We start from the raw sequence: 27458 nt of genomic DNA on the forward strand, positions 1-27458 counted from the left end.
TATGCGCAAATGCAGCTCATCAAGCTTCTGACAGTAACACGTTTGCAATGCAACATTTAAATTATGTGACATCTCACCAAGCCTTGATGCAGTCAAACATCGACATACACACGCACAAGCACACGTACGCATACATCGAGCGCTGGGTGAATAAATCATGTGGCTTCATTTTCATCCTGCTACTGCTCGTTTTCGATGGCTTGCCCATAGTCGCGTTCGATGCGAGGACGAAGTGAAAATCGGTAATGATGGACAACGGCAGTGAGCTCCGAGCTCACAAATTCGCCTGGCTTTGACAGCTGGTTCGAGCGATTTGCATAAATTTGTTCCCTCACGATGCCACGCGCAGAGTAAGTTGGGGAGGAGCTGGTAAGAGGTAAGAAAAAAAGACATTTTTCCATCATACTGTCGATTCATGTGGTCCGCCGGGCGCACAAGGTACCACGGGGCCGGGGTTTTATTTCATTCCAGTTGCACCTTATTCTGCAAACCCCGTTGATGGACGGGAGATTTGAGCCCTGACGGGCTCTCCCCGAAACTCGAAGCAATCTGCTGCGAGCTGAACAAATATCGTACTTGAGGTTTTATGTTTTGTTTTTGGGGTTTTTTTTTATTCATAAAGAACGGCCTGGCCGTATTGCTTGTTTTTGGGGTTTTTTCAACGGAGAAACATATGCAAATTTTGGAGTGCTGCATCATCGATCTTGGTTGGCTGGAGAACTATCATTAGTATTCTCCAGAATTTGTGTGTGTGCGTATGTGAGCTACACACTTTGAGAGGGCCTACAAAACAAAACAGAAAAAAATCTCTTTGAACTATAAGCAACTAAAACAGATTTTACTTAAAAAAAACAAATATTCTTGGGCCTAAACGAAATCCATTTTTTTTTGTAACGTTCCAAAATAGTAGTACCCATAATACACGTATGATAACACCACACAAAACAAACCATTTGAGAGAGATAACGGATAACGGATAACGGTACGGTACCAGAAAAGTCGACGCCGGTGACTCCACCGGAACGTACGAAATACAAGCAGAAGTCTTAATTCAACCTTCAGTCATGTCTTCCCTTTAGTTGGGCTGGGACTTTATTTTCTGTGTGCCTCTCTCACGTAAATTGCTTGCGTGTGTGAGATAATATATTGAAACATAAATACTGCTGCTATATGTTATATTAATGAATATTTAATCACATTTGCATGCATAATGGTGCATCGCGCGAAATGATAGCACTGGGCGCAACGAGCACCCCAAAAACCCACCACCCATCGGTACGCGTATTCACTTCTGCACATTTTCCCCAGACCCAATCCACAGCCCCTTCCCTCCTATCAGATTTGTTTTATTTTGCTCGTATCGTTCCCAGGCGAACCTCGGGCTGCCAACGTTTGATGCCAGCTTGGAAAGAAGACAACACCCGCAAAACTACACACTTTTCTCCACGTTGTTGCTCCATTTTTGCCCCCTTTTCTATGTGTCTGTGTGTGTGTGGAAAAGTGAACCAAAGCTAGCAGAGTAAACAGGATGGCTCGAACCGAATAATAAGTGATTGGGGGATACAGTTGCAATCAAGGAGAGCGAAATAATAATAAAAAAGAATGGAAAATACAACAACAAAACTCATAAGCGGTTTTGCTCTCTCTAAATGTTTCCTCTTGCAGACAAGGGTTTTGAGGCAGAGAAGAAAGAGGACTGAAAAAGCAAAGAGTGGGGAAAGTGCGAGGGACAGTGCCAGAGAGGTGTTTGGCTGGAATGCATGAGGAACCGTCCGGCGTGCAAGTGCAGTCTCGTCTCGGCCCGGAACCATTCGCTCCCGATGGTTGCTTGATACAGTCTGCATTCCGGCACATTTTATGGTCCTTTTATGGATGCCTGTATGGGTGTATGTTTGAACGGGAGGTTTTTAGGTGGTGTGCGGAAGGGACAGCAGGTGGATCTTTTATGTTTATTGTTATGCGCGTAATTGCAGGGGGTTGCAGTTTGGATCCGTGCGAATGATGGATGGATGACTGCAGCAGCCCGGTTGTCGAGCGCCTGGATGGAGGATGGAAAAACCGCTGAGGGAGCTGTAGTGCAGGGAAATGAACTGAAAAATGAAGAAATGGTAGTAGAGAAAAAAAATGAAAGAAATCAAAGCAGTTAACATTTCCTCGGGTGGAATTTAACAGCAACACAAAAAAAGAAGAATTATGAGGGGGAATATGCATTGGCAGGCCGAGGGAATGTGGAGCAAGTTAACGTGCGAGAATATTGCAAGCGCTCTCACGCTTGATATTAGGAACATTGGGTGCAACTACACATTTGGAAGGTTTGAGAGTGAATGAAGGGTAGATTAGTTGCAATTCCAGTAAGCCTTTATTAATCTAACTAACAGGGCATGGGATGATCTGGTGGCCGAGGCGATAACGGCGCCAGTCTTCACACGGCAAGATCGGGGATCAAATTCCATCCGGTCTGCCTCCCCGTACGTAGGGCTGACTATTTGCTGCGGGTAAAAACAAGTCACAGAAAGCCAGGTATGGCAGGCCGAGATCTCCCGAGGTTGTAGTAGTGCTAGTGAAGAAGCAGAAGCACTTTGGTTAAATTTGTTGTCTTCTTTCGAAAATTGGCTGAAAAAAGGTTGCTCAACAGTTATTTTCCCTTTTCAATCTTTTTAAAGGATATTTTACCTCATTCTTGTATTGATGTTGGCGTTAAATGCATGTAATACTTACAGAGATAATTCGTGACAGCATACCGATTGACAAACACATAACATTGTTTATTGCCAAATAAGAAAAAATAGAACAATACGGTGCAAACCGTCATACTTAAATAGTAAATAGATAAGATAAAATGGTTTACATCAACAAATTAATGCGAAATTGTATTATTAATGAGTTATTTTACTTATTTATTTAAAGTGTGACGGCTAGTCGCCGTGTAGTCAACACCGCGTGTGTTGACGAATTACAATTTCACAAATATAACAAAATACAACAGTTGACAAGCAATTTCCTCCTTGTCATTTGCCTTATCCCGGGCATACTCGGCTTTATTAATGACTTACTTGAAACATTTTTAATGCAAATGAATTCAACCGTGAGATAGCAAGTTGGTGCTTATGATACTCTTTTTAAAAATAAACAATCGTTCAAAAGCTGTAAATGATCGATGTATTAAGAGATTCTTCTGAGCTATGTTTGTGACGAAGATTTTTGAGCTCAACGTGAGTACTCAATGCGAGGCTAACAAAGAGTTGTGGAAAGAGTATCAATAGTATTATCAAGCAGCTTGAATGATTCCTTAGGGCACTAACTTTTAGCCTTTTTTTTTTACATAATATGTTTAGACATATCCTTTTAGGGATCAGATTATTTTATCCTTTTTGACATTTAAATTCAAAACAGTCTATCACGAACCACTGAATTAATTACAGAATGGAGAAATTATTGACTCACTCGATTCACTCACCTTCAGACTTCGCATGGCAAAATTATCTTCTTCGTTCTCTTGACTTAACCACGTAGTTCAAAAGTCTATAGAGTCGGACGGTTCGGATGAGGCTTGAGCCTCGGTCTTGCCGTGTGACGACCGACACCGTTTTCACATCACTACCATGCCGCAGATGTATGTATTTTTTGAATATTAGAAACACATTGCAACCTTTCTATAACACGAACTCCAAGTTTGCAACATCAATGAATCTTTTTTTTTAGGCACGAAGCACGGTCTGTTCGAAATGCTATTCCGATACATCTGTACACAGATATTGTAATATCTAAAAATATGACCTCAATATTTTTTTTATTTAGCAACCTGAAGACCAGCGCCGCTGTAGCTTCGGCCACTGGACCGCCTTTAATTATTTAGCAACGTTTTGCTGTTTTTTTAGTACAGCTGGCTAGATTTTAAGTTTACCTAAATAAACGTTTCATCAAACTATTTTCCTAAATCCTTCACTATCTTTTGATGCCTTTTAGTTAAAAAATCTGTAGTATATAGCAATTTATAGGTTCTTGAGACTTTTAATTTTATTTAAAGGTTTGTTTTTGCTTCGGTTTCCAATTTGCCTTTCACAAGAAGTAGGAGAGTTAAGATTTATTATTCTGATTTTTTTTAAAGATTGTATTCCTTTATAACTTATTCAAAAAACAACAAAACCTCTCCATCCACCTAAACTGTAGTGGATGTTTTTAGTGCCTTTTATTTAATGGCAATAATTTAATCAAACCTTCACGAAATAACTTCTTTTACCGATTCTAGGAAATCCGACCGAGAATGAAAAAAACTAATAACTTATTTGCATTACGTGTATGCGGAGTTTCAACATTGTCTTACAAGAACTCAAATTTATTTTCAATCCTAACCTACGATAAATGCGTCCATTTGCCGTAATGGCCGGTCGATAATTGATTGGTGAGGTTGCTCTAAACTTTGGAAGCTGCTTAAGCGCATTGGATTGGAAAGTTCAGCAGTGGCTGTGCACTCGATCGGTATCCCAATTTTCACCATTCTTCGACCACCAATGATGGTCCAAAACCTTCTGGAGATTTGGGAGGAAATTCGTGAACTCACGCTTGTTTCTATCGTGTCGGTTTGCCGGGGTTCCTTTTTTCTGATCATCGCTAATGCGACAACAGCTACGAAAAATCGTGCACTGATGTCGAAATAAGCCATATCAGCTAGAGCGCTACGTCGAGGATGAGATTGTCTAAGAAGCTTAGGGAAAACCGGCACAACTCCCTCCCAATCCCTCGTGGCCCTCTACCATCCCCAGGTGTGAAAACAATTGTTTTCCGGAGCGTCCAGCGGCAAGCGCCGAGAAGTAGAATCTGATGGCCAAAAAATGGGCTCCCACCCGTCGGAAAAGTGGGGTGGTAGTGTGAATGTGCTGGCAGTAAAGATTGGATGGGTGAGAAAAACATCATAAACGTAAAAGAAGAAACGAAACCGAACCGGACCTCACGCGCAGGACGTTTCCATTCGGACCGTTTCAGCTGGTCTTTGCACGGTATGGTGGCAGCAGTTTTCTCTCATTTTAATCTTCAATTTAATTTTATAACCAATTTAATAAGATTATCTTGCCGGTCTCCTATTCATTTCGCTACCATTTCTTTTGACCTTTTTCGTCCCGTTTATTCATTCCCTCGCTCCCTTATCTCCCTTCTCGCTTTCCGTTTCTTTCGTACTGTTTTGTATCTTATCTTCGCTTCTTCACTGTCTAGACGTTCGGTGCAGTCGAGTTAAAATATGTGCTACTGGATGGGTTTTTGTTCTGCTGAAGCTTTTTTTTCGCATTCCCTCCCAGCTACAACCCAACGTGAAATGAAAGGAGTTCGTTTGTGGAAATAATCATCAAGCTTGCACAGGCATCGAGTGAAGTAGAAGATTTAGGTTAATTTTTATTTTGTTTTATTTTACAAAGAACCATTTCAAAAAGCATGGCGAACGATCTTAAACTCTATTGATTGTGTGAAACGAATTCATTATGATAGGAATTTCTTTAAGTCAATCAATTAAAACGTATACAATTCTTTTTGTAAAGTGGTGAATGCGCGATTAGAAAAAATACATGGTAATCATTTGATTTTTTTTTTTTTTATTAATCTGATGCCACATTTTCACCACCGTATTTGGTGACTGTGAATAAAATTCACGAAATAAAAGCATAACAAAAATTAAATAGGCATTTCCTCCTAGTTATTTGCAATGTCCCGGGCATGCTTTTTCAGCTGGGAAGATGGGTGGTTGCTTTCCATTTCTATATTGTGTGAGTGTGAAAGTATATGTTTTTTTTTTGACAAGAAGTTTAAAATCTTCTTAGACACCCAGTGGGCGACGTGCAATTTTTACCCATGTAAAAAAATCCTTGCCCACGCAGTGTTGTTGTCACCAGCCACGAGATCTTCTTCTTCTTTCTTGGCACTACAACCTGGAGAGGCCTGCCATTTCTGGCTTCCTAAGACTAAACGTTACCCGTAGAAAAGCAGTCAGCCCTACGTAAGGGGGGCGGTCTGGATATAATTTGAACCCCTGCCGTGCGAAGACCAACGCCGTTATTGCCTCGGACACCTGACAGCCCCACGGAATCACCTCGCGGTATTACTTTATGAGTGGAGCTCTGCAATTCTTATTCAATGCACACACACACGGAAAAACTACACCTTAAAAAGTTAGTAACAATGCATTAAACGAACACAGCACAATACACGAAGCACAGAAACACTTATGAGGGATCTACACGTTGGTCTTTCTTTTACCGTCAATGGAGTCTCGTCCCGATTTGCCGCATCATGGTTGCCGCCATGATCAACGCCAAACAGCTGCAGAAATAGACCCCGTTCACAATGACGATGGTGAAACCCTCCGAGTCTTGCAAGACTAATTTCTGTATGGGGAATCTTCCCACCGTTCAGATAGCAGCCAGGCCTGTCCGGTCTGTTACACAGCAGCTGTTGTCTCTCGGGGTACGATACGGCTCGGAGATTAACGCGACGTTGACCTGTTCTTCTGCTATCGCCTGCCACAGTAGGTCCTGCGCTGACTCACAATGGTTTATGTTGGCCTGCACTATCTCCATGATTTCGCTTTGGTCACCGCCGGGCAAAGGGAACCACTGATTTGGTGTGCATTTACGCCAGGGGCACAAAGTACACACTTCGGAGCGTTGTGGCAGCTGCGCGCCTGGTGGCCTTTCTCTCCACAACGGAGACAGAGATCGGTTCGATCAGGTCCCTTACAATCGCGGGAGATGTGGTCTGTTGCCCAACAGCGGAAACATCTCCTGTTAGGCGGTAGGATCCGTACCGGGCAGCTGGACCAGTACCAGCACGTACCACCTTCGCTGCTAAATTCCCAGGCATCTTCATATTTGCCGTCTGCGTACCGTTGTATGACGGTCTTGGAGCTTCGCCTCCAAGAGGGTGTTTCCACAATCGAATTGCTGCCTGAAGGCCGATACCACCTGTTCGGCCTTGGTCTCCAGGTCAACATCGCGGCACTCTGCCGTTTCCGACCGGTTCAACACCCTCACTTGTCTGGTTGCGCCAACTGACTCCTCTATGAGGTTCTGAAAATCGGAAGCCTTCACTCCATCCTTTAGCTCGCAGATCAGATCGTCAAGCCGAGTGCGACGGATTCTTGCCACCTTCTCTCCAAAAGCCTTGAGCTTCGGGTTTTGTTTCATATTTCGCAGCGTCTCCTCTTTTTCTTTAGACGAAACGATGATGGCTTCAGGCAACTCCCGTTTCATGGGTGGTTTGGGCTTCTCCTGTTTTTGGCGCACAACAGTTTCATTTCCCGTTTTTTTTGGGTCGTTTCGGGCTCGTCTGTCTCTTCCTGTTTGCCACATTTCTCCACTCTCCCTGTAGCGGTGGGGTGCACTCATCTGTATCTGATGTCTGTAGGTTCGCAGTGGCAATAGTACTAGCAGCGTCCACTGTGTCACTGTTTGCTACTTTACCCGTACCAGCTTCGCTTTATACTCGCTTCTGCTGCTCCTCAAGTACTTCAGGGAAGCCGAGATTTCTCCCCCTTTTGGACGGAGCCTGGGGTCCCGATGCCACATTGTTTCTCAGCACTCTTTCAGCTCTCTCTGCCCGCAGCTTCCAACAAAGTAGCTCCCGTTCAACACTACCTAGGTCTGACATATTTTCACGGTCATTTTCTTGATGGGAGCATGTACGTTGTGCCGGTCCTTCGTGTACAAATGTAACTCTCTCGCCGTTGATAACGGGCCTGTAGTTTGCTGCTGTTTTGCGACGGTTCCAGCATCATCAGCGTCGACTCTTGGGGGTTGCGGTCCTCCATGCCGTCTCGTTCTTCTGCGACATCAGCGATTACGCTCGGTGTTTCTTCCGCATTTTACGGGGTAGGTGCAGCGGGAGGAGTGGGAGGGGATCTTGGGATCTTGGTGCTCCTTCCAAAGAATGCTCCGATTGTGGATCCAAACGAGGTGTTGGCCGCCTCGTTTCCACTCATTGGGGAGTAATTTATAAATATATATAAATATATATTTTTAGAACTCACCCGCCTTAACATTAGGACGCTACCTTAACATTAGGCCGCTACGCTTATACCCACCGGGATAAAGCGAGAGAGGTAGAGGTAGGCTACGCGTGTGCGTGCGCTGCTAAGCGCTTTTTCGTTGCGTTTGTCCGCGTGTACTCTTCCTTCTGAGTGTCGTTGTCAGGAACACGAACCTACGGTTGATGGTGCAGGAGGAACCGACGCTACCAAATTAAATCGGTTTATCAAAACTTCCCCTAGCTCGCACGAAGGATCCGTACCACAACACTACACTCACTATCACTTCACTGCACTTTGCTTAACTTCCGTCACGAGAAAGCGTTCACAGCCTGCTCACTGAGACCGTGTAAGCAGTTTAGTGTTTGAGGCTGATCCAGGCGGTTCGGCGTTCTCGGCCAAGGGCCTGGGGCCGCCCGATTTCCTCCGTAACAGAACACTTGATCCTAGATCACTTTACTCAGCAACTATCACTGGAACTATCACTTCCGCAAGCACTTATCTTCAGCCCAGCACAAAAATTGTAGTATAAAATTGCTGCTTTAACAAAAATAATGCCAATAACACCGGGAGTGATTTGCAGAAAACATGTATATATATATATATATATATATATATATATATATATATATATATATATATATATATATATATATATATATATATATATATATATATATATGTGTGTGTGTGTGTGTGTGTGTGTGTGTGTGTGTGTGTGTGTGTGTGTGTGTGGATTCAAAGAATAAGACCGTTGTCCCTGGCGAATCCGGCCCTCAGCCTCATGCTGGCGTGGTCCGTCATTGCAACCATACAGCTTCGTCTGAATCAGAGCTATACGCTGCAGATGAGCGTTCAACTCTAAATGATACCACATAAGTCGGCACATCATGCGTATGAACGCCCAATCAACAGAGAGCCCACCGCACCAAGGCCGCAGGGACACTTGCGGAGAGATCGAGGAAAGGAATCGCTCGAGATCATCCGCCTCCCACTTGCTCTGCCACCGAGACAGGAAAAGTTGCTGTGGCAAACGAAGAAACTCTCGGGCCGAGATTGGACGGTCATAAAAGGCGCCTTATTGGGCGCCTGTTTTGACAAGTGAGTCTGCCTTCTCGTTGCCGGGAATCTCACAATGAGAAGGTTCCCAAATTAGCGAAATCCTGAACGCCTTGTCCATTCTTATCCCTGAAAATGCCCGGCAATACCACCGGGCGAGGATCATTCGGTATGGTCTTAATTTCCTCGTGCAACGAGGAATCTGTTGTTGAAATGGAACTGTAGGTCTCAGGAAGGGAAGCACAGTTTAATGCCTGTGGAGCGCTAGGATGCACTTGTAGGGCAACAAAATCTTCGTAGATTTTCAAGATCTTGCACTAAAAACCTGTCTCTAGAAGCGGTTTAAAATTTTCTTCGATCAGAGGATTTGAATCTGAAGAACGGACTAGAAGGCGAAGCGACAGCATTTCAAAACGTAGTTTCAGCGGCATCACTCCGGTCATCACTTCTAGGGACATGTTATGTATGGATTTCATGCTCCCTAGTGCGAGTCTAAGACAACGATACTGTAGCCTTTCTAGTTTGAGGATATGCGTGTTGGATGCTCAATTGAAGCATATGCTTCCATATTCCAACACAGATAGTACCGTTGTCTTATACAGTTACAGGACGTCGGTTGAATGTGCGCCCCACCAGAATCCTGTGACTGTTCTTAGAAAGTTGATTCTTTTACTGCATTTTTACACCAGATGTGTGATGTGTGTACTCCAGTTTAGCCTTGAATTGAACCAAACGCCAAGGTATCGAAAATTGTCGGTAGTTGATATCTTTTCACCGTACAAAAAGACACAAATTTTCGGGTCAAATAGACTTTTCTCTCTGTTTTTCGTCGTGTCGCTGAAAGGAGAAAAGACTACCATCTCAGTTTTCGTTGCAGAGAACTTGATACCAAGGTTTTCAGACCACTTGGCAGGGTTGTCCAAAGTGGTTTGTAAAGCCAGTTGTATTTCGGCGGCCTCCCTGCTTGCAAAAGATATAACGCTGTCGACTGCTAATTGTCTAATGCTGCAGTTTGGAGCTAGACAAGAATCTATTTCGCTAACATAAAAGTTGTATAACAGGGGGCTCCAGCAGGAGCCTTGTGCTAGTCCATGGAAACTGGTCCGCTTTAGCTGAACATGACCATTGTTGAAACTCATAGCTTTCTCCGACAAAATGTTGAACAGAAAGTTATTCAACTTTGGACCCAGCCCCACATTTTCTAATTTTTGACTCAGCTTGTATGGTGAAACTGAGTCAAATGCCCCCTGTATATCCAGAAAAATAGATCCCATGTTCTGCTTGCGTGCACGAGCAAGCCCCATTTCTGTAACCAGAAGGGCTAAGCAGTCATTAGTACCCCTGGTTTTACGAAAACCAAACTGGGTATTTGAGAGAAGGTTTTTCGATTCCAACCATTCTTTAATAAAAGAAGAACCAATAAGAACATTAAAAATCGACTAGCGCACTCGACTAGCGAGTTGCGCAAGACAATACGAAACCAAACCAACCAATGCACCAAACATTGCACAGTGCAGACAACGGTCAGCAACTAAGCGTAAAACTTTATCCACCCCGAACCATCGCAGAGAAATTGATCCAAACAGACATAATCCATAGCGACACATTTTATGCAAGCGCAGCAATCGATCGCACCGCGATCAACTCAATTCATAGCGACACATTTTATGCACGCGCAGCGTTCGCCCTGAAACAAGCAAATCAATGAACGATATTTTCATATCAGCAGGTTAAAGAATAAAGAAATGGAAACGACTGAAAACGAAACCACCCTAAGGAAAATTCCATAAGTAACTTAATTCTTTTGTTTACAACAGAGTGCTATGCTCTTGCCGTCAACCAAGAAGTTACTCAATAACGTAAAAAGTTTTAACCTAATTTAAGGCGAATGAACTAACTATAAACTAAGAAATTTTTGGTATAAATAAAGCTGTCTTCCCCAGCCAACGAGAGAGTTGGTTCTGGGTTGAGACTTGACGCAACTCAAATCTGACGTCCAATTCCTTTCAAGAGCTTTGAGAGTCCCCTTACCCAAGGTAAGGCCTCAAAGGCTACAACGAGCCAGTAAGGGATGTTCCTTCTGAATATCTAGAGTCGCCTGGCCGACTCAACGCCGATGAGCTTCGAGTGTCCCCCTACCAAAGGTAAGGCCTCGATGTCTCCAACAATCCAGTAAGGAAGATTCTCATCTAGAATTTTCACGATTGCCTGGACAATCGATAGAGGGAAGAATTGGTTCGCTCAGCAAGTTGCCGTTCGTCGCTCTTGTCGAAACCCAAATGAACCACGTAAGTACGGCGCGACTCAAATCGAATATGCGCAAAGCCCCGTCGTAAAAGACCGACCGATCCCGCGTATTACATGGCGACCGTTTTCCTCCATGTTACTTGACCGTATTCCCTCCATGTTACATGGCGACCGTGTATTAATCTGTAGTCTTCGTGACGTGAAAAGCGCTTTGCATAATAAAGTACTTACCTTTCCAAAATAAATACAGTTCAAAAAGTGCAGTGCAAATACAAGCAATGAAAAGTGACATAAATAAGCAGAGACAAAAACTGCAAGGTGGATTTATCACAGTTAAGAAATCAAGTAAAGCGGATTATGTGCAATATAAAAACCAAAACAGTGAGTGTTTTATAACCGAGAATGCCCGGGAAAAGGTAAAGTGAAAGGAGGAAATGCCTTTTGAATTGTGTACAAAGACGATATAAGATTTCAAAGTGTCGAAAAATTTTGACCATCGTAATGAATGAATAACCTGAACAATCGAAATGTGAATAAGTTAAAAAATCCTGTAAAAGTGAACAAATAAAAAAAACGCATGTGAGGTGAAAATCATTAGCCAATTTCCTAATTGTGAATCGTGAATTGTGCAACATGAAGCGACTACTGCAGTAGAAGGCGAGACCACGGTGCACGAAAGTGGACCGGCGGGATCCAAAGAGACAGGAGTCTCCAACGTGGATGCGTATGGACAGGAGTCCCACCAAGATGATAATGAACACGAGTACCGAGATGACAACGTAAACGAATACCGACAGAAAAGCATATGGCGCATCAAAAATGTGAAAACGAAGATAAGTAATGCATGCAATTTTTAGAATATTTAAGTTATAAGTATCTTCCACACATGTGGTTTTTATTGTCCTTCGTATGGAGTGAGTTAACGGAAGTGCTGGTTGCAACCGTCGGCAGAAGAAGGGAGCTGGTGTTCCTCGTGTGCGCTATGACAGGTACAGAGTGCGTAAGAGTGAAAACAGTACCACACTAACATGGTACAATATTGTCTTGCAATGTTGTACCAGTTATACCAGTTATACTAGTTTGCTGTTATAACTGCTCCGGGGGCTTCAGATCGAGCGTCCTCGCACGATCCAGCATTAAACCGTTTACATTAATGGTTGTTTTACAATTTAATACACGCAACATTATTAACATTTAAAACTTAAAATTACATTTTTCTTTTCCTTTTTACTTTCGACTTGTGTATCCTAATAAATCTGCTATCTAGAAATGTTTTCCTACGATTATCTCTTACAATAACCTTTCTATATTTCGGTTTCTTCTTATCTTTGATCCCCTGTCTCTAATTATAGATACTTTCATTTTCTAGGAATGTAGGTTCATTTGTTCTGCTGTTATTATGCTTTTCTATGTTTTTATTTTGGTATGCCTGAAGCCTTGTAATTACTTCGTCAAATAATTTTTTCCGGTTTTCTAAAATTAGTTCCAAATTAAGAGGCCTGGAATCGTATTCTTTTACTCCAAAAATCACTTCTAATGGTTTTAAATTTGTTGCGTTATGAATAGTGAAATTGTAAAGAGTGGTGGATATCTTGTAAATTTCCTTATTGCTCAAATCGTTGTATTTGTCTTGAATACAAAGAAATATTTCTGTCCAAGTTGAATGAAACCTTTCTACAATTCCATTTTCTTCACTATGGTTGGACGGTGTATAATTAACATCTACATCTAGTCGTTGTAGTAATCCTCTGATTTCAATGGATTTGAACGCTAATTCATTATCACAAACTATTAGTTTTGGTGTTCCGAAAGTGGTTAAAAGTTTCACTAGACTTCTCTTGACATCTACAATTGAACGGGATTTCAATGGTATTATCATTGCAAAACGTGATAGCTTATCAATTGCCGTTAGAAACATATCCGTTTTGGAAATAAAAATATCTATGTGAAATACGTCCAGTGGTTTAGTCGGAATGGGAGAGTTGGCAAGTTTAAGTTTATAAGGATGTCTTTCATACTTATTGCTAAGACAAATTTTACACAAGTTAATAAAAGAACATATTTTATCCTTCATTTTTGGAAAAAAGTATGTTTGTATAATTGCATTATAGTTTTCTTCTATGCCCTTGTGTGCTCTATCGTGAGTATGTTCAATTATTTGGTTTTGCTGTTCTGGGGTAGTTAGGTCTTGCAACATGGCTGTGAAATTCTTAATTTTGAAGGGTTCATTTGCGAAATATAGGTATCCAAATCGTTTTGCATGGCTGGGATAATTTCCGTAGGGCATAAAATGCATGTGATGCTTGAACGATGCAAATCATGTCTAAATATATCTAAGAAATCCAAAACATTAAATTCACGCCTCAAAATAGTTGTTCGATACACTTGTGGAAAAATTTCTTCTACCCTTTTTACATTTTCATCACTTTAGTCCAAAACTATTTGGTTTTTAAATAAATTCACTGGTAGTTCGGTCATTTGAATAGAATGACCATTGTCACTTTCGGCTGAATGAGCAGTCATGCTAGAGTTGTTCATCTCGTCCGTGCAATTCAGTCGTGAAAGTCCATCTGCTACGACATTTTGCTTGCCTGGTCTGTGATGTATCTCAAAATCATATTCTTCTTATCGTAGTTTATATCGAATCAATTTACTATGTGGGTCTTTTAGGTTCATTGCATATGTAAGTGGTTTATGGTCAGTATAAAGGATAAATTTCCGACCATATAGGTACGGTCTAAAATATTTACAAGCCCAATCGATGGCTAAAAGCTCTTTTTCGATTGTTGAGTAATTTTCCTCGTGTTTGTTTAAAGTTCGCGAGGCAAATGTAACGGGTTTGTCTCTTCCAATAGTTCCTTGAGACAGTACTGCGCCAATGGCAAAATTTGACGCGTCAGTGGTAAGGATAAAGGGTTTCTCGAAATCAGGGTATATGAGTATCTGACTACTGCTTAGAATTTTCCTGCATCTATCGAAAGCAGATTTGTATTCTTTGGAAACCACAATATATTCTCCTTTCCTCAGCTGTGCTGTTAGAGGTTTTGTGATTTTGGCAAAATCCTTAATAAACTTCCGGTAATATCCAATTACCCCTAAAAATGCCCTTAAATCTTTCTCTTTTTGTGGAATTGGCCAGTTCTGTATCACTGTAATTTTTTCAGGATTTGTGCCTTCTGGAGTCACAATATGTCCAAAAAGGTTACTTCTTTAGATAAAAAATGGTTTTTTGAAAGTTGAATTTTCAATGAATACTTCGTTAAAGTTTCAAAAATTTCTGTAAGATTTATCATATGTTCCTGTAAACTAGTGGAAAAAACAATGATGTCATCCATGTACACAAGGCATTGTTTCCCAATATGACCTCGCAATACATTGTCCATCACTCGTTGAAATGTTGAAGGCGCATTTTTTAAGCTAAATGGCATTCTAACAAACTCGTAATGACCGTTATCAACACCAAATGCGGTCTTAGGTACGTCCTTTTCAAATACCTCTATTTGGTGAAATCCAGAAGCAAGGTCAAGTGTTGTGAAATACATACTTCTCCCTAACTTGTCTAGGATTTCTGTAATATTAGGAATTGGGTAGCGATCCCCAATTGTTTTCTCGTTAACTCTCCTGTAATCTACAACAAGTCTCCATTGAGGTTTACCTTGAGCATCCTTTTTCTTTGGAACAATCCAAATAGGAGAAGACGATGGGCTATTCGATGGTCGGATAATTCCCTGTTCCAAAAGCTTTCCAATTTGCCCTTGCACCTCTTCTTTGTGGAAGTAAGGATATCTATAAGACCTCGTATAGACGGGAATATCGTCTTTTGTGTTTATGCGATGCTTTATAGCATTTGTAAACGTAAGTTTATCACCCTCAACATAGAATAGTGTTTTAAATTTAGAAACTAATTTTTCCAACTTACTCCTTTCTTCAAAATTCAGATTATTCGTCTTTAATTGGCCTAATACTTCGCAAGGTTTGTATTTGTTGTTCGATATTTCCTGTGTATGTATTGGGACTTCGAAATTATTTAGGTTGCACTGAAAAGGCTGTAGAAATTTAATTGTTTTTTATACATTGTTGTTGTTGTACATATGAACATGTGTTCTTGAATTCAATACATTATACAATCCAGGTAGAATAAAAACGTTTGGTAAAATTTCCTCTTCCTTTTCTAGATAAAAATCACCATTAGAACTAGAGGCCGTAATGGGTACAATATGCATCTTGTAAGGATCCAAAGTAATAATATTAAAATCGGAAAATTTTTGAAGCATAGATATTTTTATACCAGAAATTTCTAACTCATTTTCTTTTGTCAATATGTCAGCTTCTAATTTTCGTAATGTTTCGTAACCTATAAAGCCATCGAAAAAAGGATGGAAATCAAAAATGTAGCAATTAAATTTACGAGATGAAGGAATTTTGGGAAAAGGATTAAATGCTACGTATTTGTCCACTTTGTACAGCTTATTTACGCTACGAACAGTTAATGGAGATACTTTAAAGGAATCTTCATCTTTGACTAAATTATGCCTTATATAATTTTTATTCGCACCAGTATCTATCAAAAAATTCATGTCAAAGCCGAAACGATTACGCAATTTTATATACGGTATGAAATTATCCATGTTTTCTTCTTTATTATTTAGATCCACAGAAAAATTTAAATTATCGTTATCGTCATCTACTGGTTGATTAACATTAGAGAGTGCTTCAACTTGAAAACGTGGAGGGCCATTTGATTGGAAAAAAATTTGCTGCCTATAGCCGGGTTTCCTGCCAACACTACTTTGTCTCATTGATGTGTCGAAATCCATTTATTCTAATTGTGACGAAGTTTTATTCATGTCTGTGTGCAAAGGTGATTGAGTTTTTTGTTTGAACAAACTTGAATTCACCTCGAAATTATTTTTCCTATAACTCCTTTTATCGGTTCTGTACAATTCTTCTGCTAAAGTGTACGCATCTTTCAACGAATCAGGTTTGCTTGCTCGAATAAATTTCGAAAAATCTGCATTTAGTCCTTCAATAAATGCATTTTTTATCATTAACCCCATCACTCTCATGATCGCAATTTCATGCCCTTCATTTTGTTTATCGAGGAAAATATTCGTTCTAATCTCACAGTAGAGTGTTTCACAGTGTTCGTAAAATTCCGATAAAGAAAGGTTATTTTGTTTAAGTTACGATATTTCGAAAGTAAGCGATCCTAAATCACGCCTTTCGAATAAATGTTCTAATAATGCTTCCTTTATGAGTGTCCAATTAAGAGGACAGTTCTTATTCAGTAAAAGCTTGTTTGCTTTGTTCACAATTCGGTTTCTCACGTGGCCTAACCACATTTGATACACAACACTATCTTCCGATCCGTTGCATAAGGCCAACGTCCTTTCAACGGTATCTATCCACGTCGTAATTGTGTTAGTGTTTCCTGCAAATTCTGGAAAATACTTCAGCGTGTCCGGTATTTGCGTAAATTATACCGCTATGTCTACTGCTGTAGCTGAACTACTAAACTTACACTGATTTTGTAAGTTTTGCGTTAACGTATCTATTTGCTCCTGCATGGTTTTGATTATGCTTTCCATTTCGGTCGTTTTTGTCGATGTGCTCGATGTCAAAATGTTGATTTCAGGTGATATTCGAAGGTTCCGACTGCGCCAGTTATAAGTATCTTCCACACATGTGGTTTTTATTGTCCTTCGTATGGAGTGAGTTAACGGAAGTGCTCGTTGCAACCTTCGGCAGAAGAAGAGAGCTGGTGCTCCTCGTGTGCGCTATGACAGGTACAGAGTGCGTACGAGTGAAAATAGTACTACACTAACATGGTACAATATTGTCCTGCAATGTTGTACCAGTTATGCCAGTTATACTAGTTTGCTGTTATAACTTTTTTTAAAAGAAATTTATTCGACCCAAGAGAGCCGAAATGTCTATTTATTACAAAACGTCTATTTTCAAAAATGAAAAGTTTATTTTAATGGGAGAGAAAACGAAATATATAATGTATTGAAAATATACACCTAAAGACTAATTCATTGAGAAAAGACAAACAATGGTTATTACAAAAGAAAAAAATAAAAAATAAAGAAATAATGATTAAATACACGAGTTCATAAACTGGTCCAAGCATCGACATTATAATTGTGCGAAATAATTGTATGCTCCATACTATGGTTAGCTTATTTTTCTAGCTTCATAATATATCTACAAGTAAACATATAAATGACGAAAATATTGGATAATATTGAAAAATTGCATTGTATTGATAAGAAATTGCAACAAAGCTCCACTTAACTTAGGACATGTAATTTAACGCAACTTAAGTTTTAAGCAGAAGAATATTTTAAAGAAATACAAAGAGAAATTGATGATTGCAAAGGAAAATACACAATCAATGAACTTTTACATTTCCGTAATGTATATGTAATTTACTAACGAACATAAACACTAGAATAGAAGTTGATATCCTTAATAATTCACTCGAGATTCTGAACAGTGTTGAAGAAAGTACTAAAGAAAACAACACAGAAGAATCGACTGATACAAATAAAACACTAATTAGCATATCGGACGGAAAAGAAATCAAGATGGCTTTTGACATTAAAACCGCCACCGCATTAGTACCATTCTATGACGGGTCCAATGAAAAATTTATAACCTTCTTGCATTCAGCAAATCTGGTTAAGTTTTTTAATGGACCAGAACATGGACCACTTTTGGTTCAATTCCTAATAAGCAGGCTAACAGACAAAGCAATTGCTGGCTTACTAAGCAACATAACCACGTTCGACGAGTTGAATGAAAACGTCATAAAAAGGTGTCAGAAAAAAGTAGACCAGAGTAACATAATTGCAAAACTCAAAGCAATTAGAACACATGATACCAAATCTATTTGCAACCAGGTAGAATTACTAACAGACGAACTGAAAAGGGTTTATTTGGAGCGCAAAATGGCTCAAGATCTTGCAAACGAAATGGCAACAAAGGCTGGAATTGATACACTCATAGAAAAAATCCCCAGCAAAGAAGTCAAAACATTTTTGAAATGGACCGAATTTTCGTCCATTACAGCAGCCACCAACAAAATTTTCCAAAACGCAAACAATGATGACAAAAGTGGCTCGAATGTTCTGTCATTTAGACAAAACAATTACAATCCGAATAGAAGACCAACAAACAACTCAAACTATCAACGACCTTGGCACAGATACCCCCCCAACCCTCCCATAAGAAACCAATACGTTAGGAGTTACTATCCAATTAACAGACAAAACAACTACAGCAGCAGGAACTTCAACAACAACAGGAATCCGAGGAACGACAATCAAAACAGAAATAGTAATAATTATACTCCTAACAGACTGGCGATCACAAACTACAGCCATAATAATCAAAATCAGGGTAGACAAAACACCAGACGCGTCTATGTGACCCAAGCAGATGAACCAGACGCACAATTCTGGAGACAAAACCACGATCTTGAAAGAAGTGTTAGACAAGAAAGGGAAATTCTCTTTTCAAACCAAGAACAAACCTCTTTTTAAGAACTAAATCAGCCGTGATTGAGTCACGGACAATACTAACTATCGATTTAACAGGAACAGACTATATCAAAGCTAAAACAGCTTTCGCAAAAGATACATATAGTACTTTCACAATCGATACTGGAGCATCAATATCTCTTTTCAAAGCCTCAAAATTGAAACAGAACCAGATATTAAATCACAACAAAAACCTAACCCTACGAGGAATTTCGGATAAATCGATCAATACACTAAGTCACATTACTTCAGAAATAAGTTTTGGCAATGCAATAATCAAACATGACTTTTATATCGTACCAGGAGATTTTGGTATCTATGCAGATGGCATTCTAGGAAGAGACTTCTTCAAACAGCACAGATGCAAAGTAGATTATGATTTCGAACTACTCCGTTTCAATTATAATGGAGAAGAAGTACAGCATCCATTAGAAAATGGAGATGCTGGTGGAATTATCCTACCTACACGAAGTGAGGTAGTCAGAAGAGTTTATCTACCAAACATTGAAGAGAACGCAGTTATTTTCGCTCAGGAAAATAAGCCAGGTGTATTTTGTGCAAATACTATAATAAACAAAAACAATCAAATGGAAAAGTTCATAAATACAAATGATTCCAATGTTTATATTACCAACAGAGATTTTCAACCTTCTCATGCACCATTATCAAACTATAGCATGCAAAATAACGCATCCTCCGAAAAATCAGCTAATACACCAACAAGAATCAAAAAATTCTGAGGAAAAATTCATGTCGAAAATACACCAAAATCAGAACAAGAGAAGCTAACGCAAGTAATATCACAGTATAACGATATATCTTGTATTGATGAAGATCCAATAACTACAAATAACTTTTATACACAAGAAATCACACTGAAAGACAATATACCCACATACATCCCAAATTATAAGCAAATCCACTCCCAAACGGAGGAAATTAAGAAACAGGTAGATAAGATGCTCGAAAATGACATAATAGAACACTCAGTATCATCATACAACTCACCGATTCTTTTGGTACCAAAGAAATCGAACGATGGTGATAAAAAACGGAGACTGGTGGTAGATTTCAGGCAATTGAACAAAAAAATCCTATCAATTAAATTTCCATTACCAGTCTGCCTCCAGCTTCCGTAGCGAGAGGATGCTTATCGCTTGGAAGCGCTCCTACGCGTTTTTTGATAAAGGCAGATAGTGATCATTTCTCTCGAGTGCGATTGCGTAGCCCAAGAGATTACGCGTAGCGTGCTAATCGTTGTTTACGTCATTCTCCGACTTTCGCTCGGAGTTTGTACTATCGATCGAGCGGCGCTTAGCCCTGATCGACGTTTGTGTCTAGTGTTGTGAGTGTGTGCACCTGTAGATCGTTGCGATAAGCGAGCGTATCATCGCTGCGTTGTCGCATCGATCGACGTTGGTAGCCAGTGAGTGTGTGTAGGTGTGTTTGTTTATTTGTGCATCGTTTCCCACGGTGAGTTTTTTTTCCCCCTCTTCCTAAACCTTCCGTTGTGTCCGGCTCTACCATGGGGGTAGAGCAGGAAGAGTCCGAGTCGGATCGGGATGTTGGGACTTGTAGGGAGGTCAAACGAAAGCCAGGACACCCTAAGGCCGCCCCAGCCACGAAAAAAGTGGCCCTGGAAGAGAGGCTTTCAACATCGAAGGCCTCGAGCAGTGCCCCGCCGGCAAGCAATGCCCCGCTGACCTTTAACAGCGAGCCGCTATCGGAGCATCGAGCACGTGCTTACCCGCCGTCATGGGAGGGTAAGCCGTTTGTTTTTTTCATGCCATGAGCTAAACAGCTCGATGTAAGGACGATCGCAGCACAGTTGTTAAAGTAATACCCGGGCGTTGCCAATGTGTTTCGGATGCGCCCGAAAAAGATCAGGGCCACCGCAAAGAACCGGGCTCAAGCCAACGTCATTGCGGCTGATCCAGATTTTACGGAGCACTGCCGGGTTTATATTCCCTGTAGTCTGGTGGAAGTTACCGGCGTGATACAGGACTTCGATTATCCGGAGGAGGAAGTGATTAAATTCGGTGTAGGTGCCTTTCATGCACCAGACACCCCAAAAGTGCAAGTCCTTGAGGCAAAAAAGCTTTTTGAGCTAGATGCCTCAACGAAAGAAGAAACGAAATACATCCCGACCACCTCCCTCTGGATTACGTTGGACGAAACGTTAGTTCCGCAGGCCCTCATTCTAGAAGGCCTCCGGATACCCATCAACCGGCCATACGTGCCAAGGGTGGCCACCTGTTCGAAGTGCAGCCGGATTGGGCATGCCGATCCGTTTTGCACTCGCAAGATTTGCTGCGGTAAATGCAGAGGAGCCTACGCTACCGAGGAGTGCAAAGCGCCGTCCCAAAAATGCTCGCATTGTTGGGAGGAGTGGCATGAGGTAGCCTTGTGCCCTGTGTACCGGAACCTCCAGAAGGAGCAGAAAAAACTGTAGCCGAGCGGGCACGCGGCTCGTACAGCGATGCTCTGAAGGGAGCAAACGCAACGAACCCTTTTGCAGTTTTGGGTACAACTGCAAACGGCGAGCCTAGTCCGACTGCACCTGAACAGGAGCTACTGAGATCGGTAAAGATCACGAGAGTGCCTTATAAAAAGGTACAAAGGAAGGTTCTAAAGACAAAAAATAGACCTTTGGCACCACAGCGCCACGCTAAAATTTCCCAACCGTCCCGAAACGTGACGCTGAGCACAAAACTCCCTCCCCACAAATTGCCAGGAAGCAGCCCAAGAAGAAGCGATCTCCTCGGGCTTCCCGAGGATCCCTACTCCGTCCCTTTCCGAGATCCTTGAGTCCCTTCTCTTGACCCTTAACCTCCCGCAGCATCTGCACATGATCGCAACTTGGGCCCTTCCTTTCCTGAAGGGGATGATCAAACAGTGGCTGGCTCAATGGCCATGCTTAAGTATGATGGTCCGTTTGGATGATTAATGGCTCCTACGGCTACTATCATACAGTGGAACTGTAGGAGTTTGCTTGGCAAGCTAAACTCCTTTAAAGCATTAGTGGGCGAACACAACTGCGATGTGTTTGCCCTCTGTGAAACTTGGCTATCGGATGAAATTAAATTAACCTTCCCGGGATATAATATAATCCGTGAAGATCGCGTTACTAGGGGTGGGGGGGTACTGATTGGTGTTCGAAAGAGTCACACTTTCACCAGAATACCCACCTCAAGACAAGAAATGATAGAAACTGTCGCAGTTAAGGCAAAACTGGGCGTTCTTCACGTGACAATTGCATCTATTTATATCCCCCCGATAGCAGATAATGAACAGGAAAAAATTAAAAAGTTCAAAGAGGATCTTGGAAATTTAGCAGTGGTCTTGCCTGGACCGCTTTTGATCCTGGGAGACTTTAACTCCCATGAAATCGACTTGGGGTGCGATAAGGATGACATTCGCACTCCTATCATCCGAGATTTCTGCGACAGATTTGGTTTATCGATTCTCAACTCAGGAGAGGCAACTAGGATGCAGACACCTCAAAGTAGGGCGACTGCACTGGACCTGTCTCTATGTCCATCAGCAATGGCCCTGGATTTTAGTTGGAAGGTGATCCAGGACCCTATCGGCAGTGACCACTTGTCGATAGAAATTTCCTACATCAAGGGAGGATGTCCAGTAGAAGGAATCCCCGTTAAATGTGACTTAACGAGGAACATCGACTGGACGAGATACGGCGAATTAATAGCCGCTTTGCTTTCACTTGACTTGGAAGATTTGTCTCCTGTCAAGGAGTACGAAAAACTTGTTTCATTGATAAACAAGTGCGCCCTTGAGGCCTAAACAATGCGCTCCCACCATCAAAGACATTTAAAAAACCTCACACTCCTTGGTGGGAGAAGAAGAAGCGTGAGGCATTTAAAGCCTTCCGGGACACGGGCTCGAGGTCCTTATATGAAAATTATAAAGGACTAGAGAGAACGTGCAAAAACCTGTTGAAGGCGAAGAAAAAGGGTTATTGGCGTAAAAACGTCAATAATCTAGACCCTGCCACTTCACTTAATTCGCTTTGGAGAATGGCTAGAAGGATGCGAAACAGCAACAACATCAATGAGAGCGAAAGCTTTTCTGGCGAGTGGCTGTATGAATTTGCCCACAAGCTTTGTCCCGATTTCGTTCCTGCGCAAAGCTTTACACAACATGCGCTCTACCATCAATGGTAGAGCTATCACTTGCTCTCCTATCAAGCAAAAACTCCTCCCCAGGTCTTGATCAGATTGGTAGCAAATTGCTTCAAAATCTTCCTGACATAGGGAGGAAACGTCTGTTAAGTATTTTCAACAATATAATGGAGGTCAACAGCGTCCCGCAAGAGTGGAGAGAAGTGAAAGTTGTCACTATCTTGAAGCCTGGCAAACCGCCATCAAGACACGATTCGTATCGGCCAATATCGTTACTGTCGTGTCTGAGGAAACTCCTTGAAAGAATGATTCTTTTCCGGTTAGAAGAATTGTTGGAATCGAACAACCTTCTCTCAAATACCCAGTTTGGTTTTCGTAAAGCCAGGGTTACTAATGACTGCTTAGCCCTTCTGGTTACAGAAATGGGGCTTGCTCGTGCACGCAAGCTTATCTATTTTCCTGGATATACAGGGGGTGATGACGCAGGATACTTTTTTCGGATTCTCTGGTATTTCTAATTTGCTACTTATGCAAATAAACTGGTGCTTTGGTGTGTCGTACTCGTGTATTGTAATTAAGACCTTTTCCATGTGCTTTTTGCTTTGATTTGTTCACTATGTTGTTTTTTTATCTAACTGTCAATTTAAAAGAAAAACAAGAAGAAGTCTCTCAGACGTTAGCCCAGGCCGTAGTCTAAGTAAATTGCTGCATACAACTTGCATGCAACACAATTCCACTATTTACATTTAAGAGGGGCGCTAACAGGGGGCATTTGACTCAGTATCACCAGTGTTACTAATGACTGCTTAGCCCTTCTGGTTACAGAAATGGGGCTTGCTCGTGCACGCAAGCAGAACATGGGATCTATTTTCCTGGATATAAAGGGGGCTTTTGACTCAGTATCACCATACAAGCTGAGTCAAAAATTAGAAAATGTGGGGCTGGGTCCAAAGTTGAATAACTTTCTGTTCAACCAATAGTCGGAGAAAGCTATGAGTTTCAACAATGGTCATGTTCAGCTAAAGCGGACCAGTTTCCATGGACTAGCACAAGGCTCCTGCTTGAGCCCCCTGTTATACAACTTCTATGTCAGTGAAATAGATCCTTGTCTAGCTCCGAACTGCAGCATTAGACAATTGGCCGATGACGGCGTCATATCTTTTGCAAGCAGGGACGCTGCCGAAATACAACTGGCTTTACAAACCACTTTGGACAACCTTGCCGAGTGATCTGAAAACCTTGGTATCAAGTTCTCTGCAACGAAAACTGAGATGGTAGTCTTTTCTCCTTTCAGCGACACGACGAAAAACAGGGAGAAAAGTCTATTTGACCCGAAAATTTGTGTCTTTTTGTACGGTGAAAAGATATCAACTACCGAAAATTTTCGGTACCTTGGTGTTTGGTTCAATTCAAGGCTAAACTGGAGTACACACATCACACATCTGGTGTAAAAATGCAGTAAAAGAATCAACTTTCTAAGAACAGTCACAGGATTCTGGTGGGGCGCACATTCAACCGACGTCCTGTAACTGTATAAGACAACGGTACTATCTGTGTTGGAATATGGAAGCATATGCTTCAATTGAGCATCCAACACGCATATCCTCAAACTAGAGAGGCTACAGTATCGTTGTCTTAGACTCGCGATAGGGAGCATGAAATCAACACACAACATGTCCCTAGAAGTGATGACCGGAGTGATGCCGCTAAAACTTCGTTTAGAAATGCTGTCGCTTCGCCTTCTTGTCCGTTCTTCAGTATCAAATCCCTTGATCGAAGAAAATTTTAAAGCACTTCTAGAGACAGGTTCTAAGAGCAAAATCTTCAAGATCTATGAAGATTTTGTTGCACTACAAGTGCATCCTAGAGCTTCACTGGCATTAAACCATGCTGCCCTTCCTGAGACCTTCCCTTCTTCTTCCTTGGCACTTCAACCTCGAGAGGTCTCTTCCTGCCATTTCTTGCTTTCTGTGACTTGATTTTACCAGTTGCAAGGTAGTCAGCCATGCGTTCGGGGAGGCGGTCTGGATGGGATTTGAACCCCGGTTCTGCCGTTTTCCATATGGATTAGTATGAAAATTTAGACCAAATAAGTCAATATTATGCTGATGGATCGTACTTCAAGGAGGGCACCAGCTTCGGCGTTTTGAATGAGTCCACCGAAACATTTTTCAAATTGCGGGAGCCGTGTAGTGTTTACACCGCAGAACTAGCCGCAATCTTGTACGCACTATTGATGATAGCAGCGAGACCTTCGGATCAGTACTTCATCTTCACAGATAGCCTTAGCGCTATCGAAGCACTAAGGTCCCCGAAGGCTGTTAAGAGTCAGGATAACCTTACCATGAAAATCAAAGAATTGCTTGGCTCCATGTCCATGTCGACTCAGGTCGTTGACGAAGAAGAAGATTTAGAAAAAAGCTGAACCCATAACGGGAGAACCTCCAACGGGAATGTAATCAGAGGTTAACCATATTGTTATTAATGTTACCCAAGGTTTGTTTTTTCTTAAATAAACTTATTTAACTACTTAAGCATTGAAAAAAGCTTCAAATATAAAATGAATAGTAAACAGTGTGGGAGTTTCAAAAACTTATCAGAAATATATAATTATGCATGCAAGAAATATTTAGAACAAAATATGATGTAAATAATGAACTAAAGTTTCACACCTAATACCTTTGAAAAAAGTGATAAAATAAGGGTTAAGAAATATTATCACACCCAAACAGTATACTAAACAATACTACCACCAATTTAAAAGCAGCACATTACATTTGACTAACCAACAAATAATAAACCATGTTGGAGAGAATCAAATCATGTTAAATTAGCACATGAAAGCACATGAACAAATCATGTTAAATTAGCACATGAAAAACATCGAAAAGTAATATTAAATTCAACCCGAAACGAGACAAACATTTAAACAGACAAAAACGAAAACCTATCTACAACGGAAAAATCTCTTCACCGCTGGTTCATCAGCACCGATATCATCAAAGGAGGCTCGTTTCGATTTGATTGGTTTACTCTAAAATCGCTTCCTGAATTTAGCATTTGCCACTGTCTGCCACAGCGCATCAAACACATTGATCAATGCTTTGCCGGTCGTACCGGTATCTGGGTGTGGGTGTGTTTGTGTTTGTATTTATGTTCGATTCATACGGTTCCTGCTCGCAAACTCTTCTTCCGCTCGCCTTTATTAGCTTTAACTCATTGTTCGCACCAAAGCCAAGACTTTGGGCATCGTTTGATCTTCGGCCAGGTAGCGTTTGCTTTGCTCATCCTCAACCGGTTTCGTCGTTACGGTGCACGGTGGTATGCTGTGTGGAATAGCAAATCAGTGTTTATGTGTGTGTGTGTCTGTGTATGAATGGCAAACTTTGAATGCACAGCTTTTAGAAAGGTTCAGATTCAATGCTTACTCACATCCTTCCGAGGTTTGCTATGTGTGCCCATTTTTCTACAACATCCTTTTTTCTATTTGTGCTGTGTTCTTTTGTGATAGCTAATGCGTTTGATTCGGGTTCGTCAATGGCGATAGGTTTTGTAGCAAATTTGTATGTATGTATGTGTCTGGATGTGTACAACAATTTTTTCTGTTTGTTAAATGGATCTAGCTACGTTCCAGATCCTTCTAGTAAGCCTAGGGGCTTAGCAAACAGGCCCATTCCGTTCGTGAAGGCATCCTGCACATGGTTGGTTTTTTTTTAAAGTATCCGCCAAAAACCGACAAGACACCAGCAAATAAAAACAACCAGAACAAAACATTAAAAAGATGAATGAACATATCGATCACAATACTGCTGAACTGTCAGGAAATGAAGGACTAGCACAAGGTTTGTACCTGCGCACATTTCGCAACCGAAGCAGGTCGCTAATATGAAGCGTTGAACCGACCATGCGAGAGTGTCGGGGAAAAAAACGAAGGACAAAGAAGAGCTAATTTTGCTAATTGAATAGTGACGAAAAGCCCTCGTGGGATACTAGAAGAAAGCAGCAAGTTGAAAGAATGAGCCGACCGGAAAGGTTTTGAGCCATCAAATACAAAAACTGGCAACCGCTCACATATTCTTGAATAAAAGCAAACTTTTTTTTGCTGAAGAAAAAAGATCCCAAAAAGGTAGGAAAAAAAACCGAAATATGCTTAGTCCTGCAAAATACTCGTCAGTTTTGCTGAAGGATTGATTCAATTTGTTGCACGCCTCAGAAAAACGTCGTTGTTCTTAGGGCCTCAGAAGGTAGCCAACTAAAGCTCCCAGAAACAGGTGGATCAGTCTCGAGGCTTAGAGAGCTTGTAATTGATTGATATTTTGTTTCAAGAACAGCTGGGAAGAAATTATACGAATGGGTTTAGCAGTAGAATAAGGCTGGATGGACGACATTATCCAGGAACGTAGTGTGAGTTTACACATTGGTAGACAATTGACAATCGATTATCAAAACAACTGG

At 41.2% G+C, this 27458-nt stretch overlaps 1 protein-coding gene across 2 annotated transcripts in view; it reads left to right on the forward strand.

Moving 5' to 3' along the window:
- The first annotated feature begins 10589 nt into the window (after positions 1-10589).
- Positions 10590-27458, forward strand: part of LOC118513209 (transmembrane protein fend-like) — a 253414-nt gene continuing 236545 nt past the window's right edge. Inside the window, exons 1-2 of one of the 2 annotated variants that reach the window (XM_036058749.1) lie at positions 10590-11358; positions 11568-12154. The gene's annotated coding sequence lies outside the window, so the exon portion shown is untranslated. Of the gene's footprint in view, positions 11359-11567; positions 12155-12195; positions 12307-27458 lie in introns of those variants that run through there. The other variant, XM_036058768.1, reaches the window with a different exon arrangement.

The sequence above is a fragment of the Anopheles stephensi genome, chromosome X, assembly GCF_013141755.1.
Source record: "Anopheles stephensi strain Indian chromosome X, UCI_ANSTEP_V1.0, whole genome shotgun sequence".
In the NCBI taxonomy this organism is placed as follows: Eukaryota; Metazoa; Arthropoda; class Insecta; order Diptera; family Culicidae; genus Anopheles; species Anopheles stephensi.